Source organism: Macaca fascicularis, chromosome 19 (genome assembly GCF_037993035.2).
Source record: "Macaca fascicularis isolate 582-1 chromosome 19, T2T-MFA8v1.1".
Taxonomy (NCBI): domain Eukaryota; kingdom Metazoa; phylum Chordata; class Mammalia; order Primates; family Cercopithecidae; genus Macaca; species Macaca fascicularis.
Genome location: NC_088393.1, coordinates 12,860,126 through 12,869,345, shown reverse-complemented (window position 1 = coordinate 12,869,345; position 9,220 = coordinate 12,860,126). Strand labels below are relative to the sequence as shown.

Genomic DNA, 9,220 nt, shown 5'->3' with positions numbered 1-9,220 from the left:
CATATTGCTTTTGTTTAATATGTTAATACTCACCAAAACCCTGGGTCTTCTCTCTTGATAACCCAAGTATAGTGATTATAACGATGATTATTCTGTGGCACCTAATGTTTTGATGTGTTGAGATGACTAGATGTATGGCATTGTGGGTAAGTAGTGAGACATCAGGACTATCATCTACGTTGGAAGAACCAACTATGATTATAGATGTGGACTCATTTGAGGAGGCTGTGTAATACTAATGTTAGGACCTGTTTGGCTTCAGGGCTGAAGATCTGTAACCATTGAATGTTCCATCTTCTTTGCAGATTCTTAGTTATAGGAAGCTAGTTCTTCTTTTCCTTTGCTTTATATATTAAAAAAACCCTTGCAGTGTTTATAGGCATGTTATTTCTCGGGTGGAGTGAAAGCTTTGTTCCATTGTAGGATCTTTGAGGATCATACCTCTTTTTCACCTTTGCCTACTGAAAAACTGTGGCAAACTTTTCAAGTGTCCAAATCAATGGCTCTGTGTTTTCTAAATTTTCTAGATCATCATCATCTGTAGTGGATTTCAGCAGACTTTGTAGTTCCTAGTTGGTAAGAGTTTCTCTTTGCTCTTCTGTGTGTTCCTTAACGTCATCCTCAGTCATTTCAAACAGCGTTCCCCACCAACTGTGTTTTGCAACATTTTGTGTATTCTTAATGACTGCATTAATATGGGGAAGCCCCTGAAATCACTGACTCTCTTACCCCATGATGGCTTATAACATGCATTGACTGTCCTGGGCTTTAGGGCATCTATAGCCTTTCCAGTAAGCACAGTTGTATCTGTAATTTGTGAAGCTCTTCAATAAAACCACTGTGGTACATTCAAGGTTAGCATCAAGACTCCATGAATTCACCCAAGGTCAGGTGGATGTAAGTCACTTTAACGCACTTGATGATGCCTTGATCTACTGATGCAGCAGTGATGTAGTTTTAGGAGGCAGAAATATCATTTGCATGTTCTTTTAGGCAAAACAAAGAGATTGGAGAGATGGCCCAGAGTGTTGTCAATTCTGAAGAAGACCTTGAGTGGCAGTCCCTTCTCTTTTGAGGTGTTCCATCACATCAGGAGTGAAGCACTGGTAGAAGAAAGCCTTCTTATGTTCTTGCCAGGACACAGGCCACCAAGTTTTGCTTTTGTCCTAAAGAACCTGGTGATCGCTCAGTAGACGAAGCCTCACTTGTTCTCGTGAACTGATGCATGACCTGACAGCACCAGAATAAGGTGATATTTCCAGGCCTCGAACCCCAGTACCTACACTCATGGAGGAAGGTACCATTGGGCATCTTCTAGAACATGCCTGATTCATGACAATACAAGATTTACTCTGGAAGGTAGTCTTTCTTTTCTTGGTTTTATGAGCTCTTCTAGGAATGCTGTTGTTTCCCTGGCATCAGCCAATGCCATTTCTCCTGTGGTCTTCAAGTTCTTTGGCTGCAGTGTGTTGCATAGTTAGCCTAGCCAGAACTTACTGGCTTTAGACTCCTTCCTCTTGCTCTCCTCAGCCCCCTCATAGTGATGCTCATAGAGGGTGAGTGTTTTTTGTTTTTTTTTTTGAGATGGAGTCTCGCTCTGTCGCCCAGGCTGGAGTGCAGTGGTGCAATCTCCACTCACTGCAAGCTCAGTCACCTCCCGGGTTCATGCCATTCTCCTGCCTCCGCCTCCCGAGTAGCTGGGAGTACTACAGGCGTCTGCCACCATGCCCAGCTAATATTTCTGTATTTTTAGTGGAGATGGGGTTTCTTTTTTTTTTTTTGAGACGGAGTCTCGCTCTTTCCCCGGGCTGGAGTGCAGTGGCCGGATCTCAGCTCACTGCAAGCTCCGCCTCCCGGGTTCACGCCATTCTCCTGCCTCGGCCTCCCGAGTAGCTGGGACTACAGGCGCCCGCCACCTCGCCCGGCTAGCTTTTTGTATTTTTTAGTAGAGACGGGGTTTCACCGTGTTAGCCAGGATGGTCTCGATCTCCTGACCTAGTGATCCGCCCGTCTCGGCCTCCCAAAGTGCTGGGATTACAGGCTTGAGCCACCGCGCCCGGCTGGAGATGGGGTTTCACTGTGTTAGCCAGGATGGTCTCAATCTCCTGGCCTAGTGATCCACCTGCCTTGGCCTCCCAAAATGCTGGGATTACAGGTGTGAGCCACCGCGCCCGGCCTCTTTTTTTTTTTATGAGACGGAGTGTTGCTCTGTCGCCCAGGCTGCAGTACAGTGGCGTAATCTTGGCTCACTGCAACCCCCGCCTCCTGGGTTCAAGTGATTCTCCTGCCTTAGCCTTCTGAGTAGCTGGGATTACAGGTGCGTGCCACCACGCCCAGCTAATTTTTGTATTTTGAGACTGGGTTTTACCATGTTGGTCAGGCTGGTCTCGAACTCCTGACCTCGTGATCCACCCGCCTTGGCCTCCCAAAGTGCTGGGATTACATGGATGAGCCACTGCGCTTGACCTGGCTAAGTGTTTTTTCTTTTTTTTTTTTTTTTTTTGAGATGGAGTCTTGCTCTGTCGCCCGGGCTGGAGTGCAGTGGCCGGATCTCAGCTCACTGTAAGCTCCGCCTCCCAGGTTTACGCCATTCTCCTGCCTCAGCCTCCCAAGTAGCTGGGACTACAGGCGCCCGCCACCTCGCCCGGCTAGTTTTTTTTTTGTATTTCTTAATAGAGACGGGGTTTCACCGTGTTAGCCAGGATGGTCTCGATCTCCTGACCTTGTGATCCGCCCGTCTCGGCCTCCCAAAGTGCTGGGATTACAGGCTTGAGCCACCGCGCCCGGCCAAGTGTTTTTTCATGTATGATGTTACCATCAGTAGGGATGTGGTTCTGTGATGTGTCCTCTAGTCACACACTTAGTGCTTTCTTAGTCTTTATCCTTAGTTTATCATGAACCAGAGGGATCATTTTTGCCACTGCAGGGGCAGCTCTAACACTTTGAGGAACTTTGACTTCTCTCTGCTTTAGTGTGTGATTTCTTGGTTTGTTCTTACCTTATGACAAACTTTCCAAGGTGACATGCCAAAACATCTTAGGTTTGTGTTTTCTTTTCTTTTTTTTTTTTTTTTTTTTGAGTCGGAGTCTTGCTGTGTTGCCTAGGCTGGCGGGATCTCGGCTCACTGCAAGCTCCACCTCCTGTGTTCATGCCATTCTCCTGCCTCAGCCTCCCGAGTAACTGGGACTACAGGCGCCCAGCTGCACGCCCGGCTAAGTTTTTTGTATTTTTAGTAGAGACGGGGTTGTACCGTGTTAGCCAGGATGGTCTCAATCTCCTGGCCTCGTATTCTATCCGCCTTGGCCTCCCAAAGTGCTGGGATTACAGGCGTGAGCCACCGCTCCTGGCCTGTATTTTCTTATTGAGAGATAGCACTTTTTGTTCCCTGGTAGCCTTTTAGGGATAGGTTTGACCACCTGATTCCTTCTTAGGAGCAATTTTTGAACATTTTAAAATTTTTTTATGAATGACATCTCAAGGGTCTCTGAATGAACAAAACAGTCTTCAAAAGCCAGAACAGTGGCCAGATGTGGTGGCTCACGCCTGTAATCCCAGCACTTTGGGAGGCTGAGGCAGGCGGATCGCAAGGTCAGGAGTTCAAGACTAGTCTGACCAACATGGTGAAATCCCATCTCTACTAAAAATACAAAAATTAGCTGGGTGTGGTGGCGCACACCTGTAATCCCAACTACTCAGGAGGCTGAGGCTGGGGAATCACTTAAACCTGAGAGGTGGAGGTTGCAGTGAGCTGAGATCATGCCAGTGCACTCCAGCCTGGGCAAAGAGCGAGACTGTCTCAAGAAAAAAAAAAAAAAAGCCAGAACAAAGTTGGTGAACTCACACTTCCTGATTTCAAAACTTATTACAAATCCATACTAATAAAAACAGTTTAGTACTAGCGTAATAACACAGAAATAGAAAATGCAACAATTAGAGATGATTGACTTGTAATTCTGTTCTTGGGCTGCAAGTTCAAGAAATGGATGAAAAGTGATCATGACCTGCACAAGAAATAATTTTCTGATTTTAAAAGCAGAGTCAATGTTGAAAAAGAGATATGTAGCTGGGCGCAGTGGCTCATGCCTGTAATCCCAGCACTCTGGGAGGCCAAGGTGGGCGGATACGAGGTCAGGAGTTCAAAACCAGCCTGGCCAACATGGTGAAACCCCATCTCTACTAAAAATTCAAAAATTAGCCAGGCATGGTGGCAGGTGTCTGTAATCCCAGCTACTCGGGAGTCTGAGGCAGGAGAATCACTTGAACCCAAAGGCAGAGGTTGCCATGAGCCGAGATCACACCATTGCACTCCAGCCTGGGTGACAAGAGCGAGACTTTGTCTCAAAAAAAAAGAAAAAAGAAAAGAAAAAAAGAAATAAGTGATATAACATGGAAATTTCCAAGTTGGATGAATGCAGCAAACCTTGGGGCTATAATGTTATGGAATGGATGTAGAGTCAATGTTTAATTAAGGAAGGACCGTAAATTCTGATTTCACATAATATGTCTTTGCAATGTACGGGATGATCTATTTTTTGTTATACTTGTTTTGGGTTTTGGTAGTGATTATTCAAGTGTTTATCATGTAAATGATAATATCACAATCAGGGACAGTTTTCCAGTGATTTATGGATAAATTCCATATTCATCCACCTGGCGCGGTGGCTCACGCCTGTAATCCCAGCACTTTGTAGGCCAAGGTGGGTGGATCACCTGAGGTCAGGAGTTGGAGACCAGCCTGACCAATATGGTAAAACCCCGTCTCTACTAAAAATATAAAAATTAGCCGGGTATGGTGGCGCATGCCTGTAATCCCAGCTACTTGGGAGGCTGAGGCAGGAGAATTGCTTGAACCCAGGAGGTGGAGGTTGCGGTGAGCTGAGATCATACCACTGTACTCCAGCCTGGGCAACAAGAGTGAAACTCCATCTCAAAAAGAAAAAAACAAAAACAAACAAACAAAAATCTTATTTATCCTGTATAGCTCTGGTATATTTTTGCCTTTCTGGGGTGTTTCATTTCATGTGTAATAACTCTTAGGGTTGCACATCCAACAGTACTTTCTTATAATTATTGCTTTCCCATTAGTAGTCATTTAGTTAGCTCAGGTTTTTATAGTGTTATTTGTAAATATAAAACATGCGTTACATTTTTATGTGTTGTAGGGCCAAGAATTCACCAACTAGTTATTATTTTACACAGTTGCTTTGCAAATCCGTAAGGAGAAGAAAGGTGAGGAAATACACATTTAGTCTGGATTTTATATTCATATAATGATCTTTAATGGTGCTCTCTGTCTTTTCTTGTGGATTTTGCCATCGTTTGGTTTCAGACATAAGGACTTTCTTTCATCTTGTAGGTCTGGTGTGGTAGGAACAAATTGTTTCAATATGTATGTTTTTATTCTTGAAAAAGTATTTGTTTTGTCTTTCATTTTAAACCTGAGCTTTGCTTGATGTAGGATTCGTGGTGAAGGTATGTTTCAGAGCACAGCATGATGAGAAACTGTTGTGTGACAGGCTTCCCACTGAAAGGAGGATCATAAGCTAACAAAAGCAAACATAGCCAGGCACAGTGGCTCCTGCCTGTAATCCCAGCACCTTGGAAGGCCAAAGCAAGATGAAGACTTGAGCCCAGGAATTCAAGACCAGCCTGGGCAACATAGTGACACCCTGTCTCTACCAAAAATTTTTAAATTAACTAGGCATGGTGTTTTTAACCTGTAATCCCAACTACCCAGGTGGCTGAGGCAGGAGGATTACTTGAGCCCAGGAGGTCGAGGCTATAGTGAGCCATGATTGTACCACTTTACTCTAACCTGGGCAACAGAGTGAGACCCTAACTCAATAAATAAATAAACAAATAAGTAAATAAGTACTATTTAATTCCTCTCACTATTACAGTAATCTATATAACTTATTGTCAAAAATCAATGAACAATATAGAAACTAGGATGGGAAAAAATTACTGTGATTAGAGACGATAGCCATATTTGGTTGGGAGACTAAAGACAAAACATTTAAAAGTATTAGAAAGCTGTTAAAACTTGGGAAGGAGTGAATTTCCTACTTATGGAGTAAACATGTATTGCATTTATAATAACATGTATGCTATTGAAATAAAATCACATTTCTTGCAAAAATATATACATTTCTGAGGAATAGGGCTAATTTCTTTTTTTTTTTTGAAGGTTTTTAAAAGATGTTTATTTTGTATACAAAGAACTATCCTAGTTTTTCATTGGGTAGATGCCTTGGATAATCCTTTGAAGGAAGGTCATTTATTCCAACTTACTGAAGCCTATATCCTTTGCATAGTTACAGAAACACTGGCGGCACATATTGAGGCTGTATTTCCAGATCAGACCATACTGGTTTGAACAGACGCGACAAGAGTGAGAACCGCTGGCTCCAGTATAGCTGGTGACCCATCTTGCTCTCAGGTAAAAGCCTTTCTTTTATTTTTAAAGACAGAGTCTTCCTCTGTCACCCAGGCTGGAGTGTAATTGGGGGATCACGGCTCTCTGCAACCTCTGCCTCCCGGGCTCAAGCGATCCAAGCAATTCTCCCACTTCAGCCTCCCAAGTAGCTGGGACTATAGATGTGCACCACCACGCCTGGCTAATTTTTGTTGTTTTTGGTAAAGACAGGGTTTTGCCATGTTACCAAGGCCGCTCTCCAACTCCTTAACTCAAGCAGTCCACTCACCGTGGCCTCCCAAAGTGTTGGGATTACAGGCGTGAGACACTGTGTCCAGCCTAGGGCTAATTTCATGTGCAGCATCTGTCTATGTTTCCTGATGAAATGATGTAAGGGTTAATTGACGTGTCACCTCCATGGATATATATATTAATACAACTTTGATAGATTGACGATTCCTTATCAGAACTCACACTGGCTAGATATGCTATAAATGTAATTTAGAAAACTCAGATCCCGCTGGGCGCGGTGGCTGACATCTACTGTAATCCCAGCACTTTGAGGGGCCAAGGTGGGCGGATCACGAGGTCAGGAGATCAAGACCATCCTGGCTAACGTGGTGAAACCCTGTCTCTACTAAAAATACAAAAATTAGCTGGGCATGGTGGCATGCGCCTATAGTCCCAGCTACTTAGGAGGCTGAGGCAGGAGAATTGCCTGAACCCCAGAGACAGAGGTTGCAGTGAGTTGAGATTGCGCCACTGCACTCTAGCCTGGGCGACAGAGCAAGGCTCCGTCTCTAAAAAACAATAAAGAAAACTGAGATCCAAATTCACTCATGCAAAATGTGCCAGAAAATTTGGAACATCAAGGAATTGTCATAAAATGTATAACTCTATTGTTTTTATCAGTGCCTCCGGCTTAAAGTGGATCTGGACTATGGATTCCTATATCTTACTTTCAGAAAAAAGCACATTGAGGTGAGAGAATTCTGTAAATAAGTTCTCTTGACACATAAATTCACGAGTTGAATAGGTAGTGTTTTTTGATGAAATCAGTTAATAAAAATTTGCCTTTTATATTTCTCTGGATGATTGCAATGATTGAAGTATATTTCATTTTTCTCTTTTTTTTCCTTTTTTCTTTTTTTTTTTTTGAGATGGAGTCTCGCTCTTGTCACCTAGGCTGGGGTGCAATGGCACTATCTGGGCTCACGGCAACCTCCACCTCCCAGGTTCAAGCGATTCTCCTGCCTCAGCCTCCCAAGTAGCTGGGATTACAGGCGCCACCACCATGCCTGGCTAATTTTTTTGTATTTTTAGTAGAGATGGGGTTTCACCATGTTGGCCAGGCTGGTCTCGAACTCCTGACCTCAGGTGATCTGCCCACCTTGGCCTCCCAAAGTGCTGGGATTACAGGCATGAGCCACCGTCCCCGACCTCCACATGTATGTCTTCTTTGGAAAAATGTCTATTCATGTCCTTTGACCACTTTTTAACAGTACTGTTTGTTTTTCTCTTGTAATTTTCTTTGTTTCTTATAGATGGTAGATATTAGACCTTTGTCTGATGTATAGTTTGCAGATGTTTTCTCCCATTTTGTAGGTTGTCTGTTTACTCTGTTGATAGTTTCTTTTGCTGTGCAGAAGCTCTTAAATTTAATTAGATCCCACTTGTCAATTTTTTCTTTTGTTACAATTGCTTTTGCTGTCTTTGCCATGAAATCTTTGTCTGTTCCTGTGTACAAGATGGTATTGCCTAGGTTTTCTTCCAGGGTGTTTATAGTTTGAGGTTTTACATTTAAGTCTTTATCCATCCTGAGTTGATTTTTGTATATGGTGTAAAGAAGGGGTCCAGCTTCAGTCTTCTGCCTATGGCTAGCCAGTTAACCCAGAACCATTTATTGAATAGGGACTCTTTTCCCCATTGCTTGTTTTTGTCAGCTTTGTCGAAGATCAGGTGGTCATAGGTCATAGGTCATACCTTATTTTTGGACTCTCTATTCTATTCTGAATTTTTTTTCCTCATGGTTATATGAGTGTTTATTTTTGTCTGGAAGCTTTTGTAAGAATTTAAATAACACAGTAATGAACTAGTTAAATGCTGCAATTTGTAAAAATATGCAAAATCTGTACATAAACCCCTGACATCACCTTTGACCCACTGCACCCTCTTTTCACAACTGCGTAGGGAAAAGTAAGTATATAATATTATTCCAAAGGCAGTTAATGTGAAAGGCTGATGAAGCATCTGACAGAAAGATAGTTGATCTTTCAGAGAGAACAGAGTCTTGTGATAATAGATTGTGAGTGTGCGTGCATGCGTGTGTCTGTAATTTTTAAAGACATGAATATCATTTATTCATTAGTTATAATCAGACATCATTTTTTTTCTTGTTTTTCAAACATGCCCATTTGTCTTGTCAGGAAACACTACAGTTTTCACAAGTTGATTCAAGATTTTGTTTGATTGAATTACACTTGATGTTTGGCTCCTTTCTTTTTAGCCATGGGTTCCCAGTTCCAGTTCATGATGCTTTTATGTCTGGTACTTTTGTTACTGGGCCAGTCCTGGAAAAATAGCTGAGAAAGCAAAACAGCTGAAATGGATAATTATTTTCTTCTCTTTTTTTTGAGAGAGAGTCTCGCTCTGTTGCCTAGGCTGAAGTGCAATGGTGCGATCTCAGCTCACTGCAACCTCCGCCTTATGGGTTCAAGCGATTCTCCTGCCTCAGCCTCCCGAGTATCTGGGATTACAGGTGCCCGCCACCATACCCAGATAATTTTTGTATTTTTAGTACAGACA

The 9,220-nt window shown here is 43.0% G+C and overlaps 1 protein-coding gene across 1 annotated transcript in view; it reads left to right on the top strand.

Moving 5' to 3' along the window:
• ZNF442 (zinc finger protein 442) overlaps positions 1-9,220 on the top strand; it is a 29,609-nt gene that overhangs the window by 5,598 nt on the left and 14,791 nt on the right. The window contains exons 2-3 of the mRNA XM_045379810.2: positions 6,315-6,439; positions 7,328-7,396. The gene's annotated coding sequence lies outside the window, so the exon portion shown is untranslated. The remainder of the gene's footprint in view (positions 1-6,314; positions 6,440-7,327; positions 7,397-9,220) is intronic.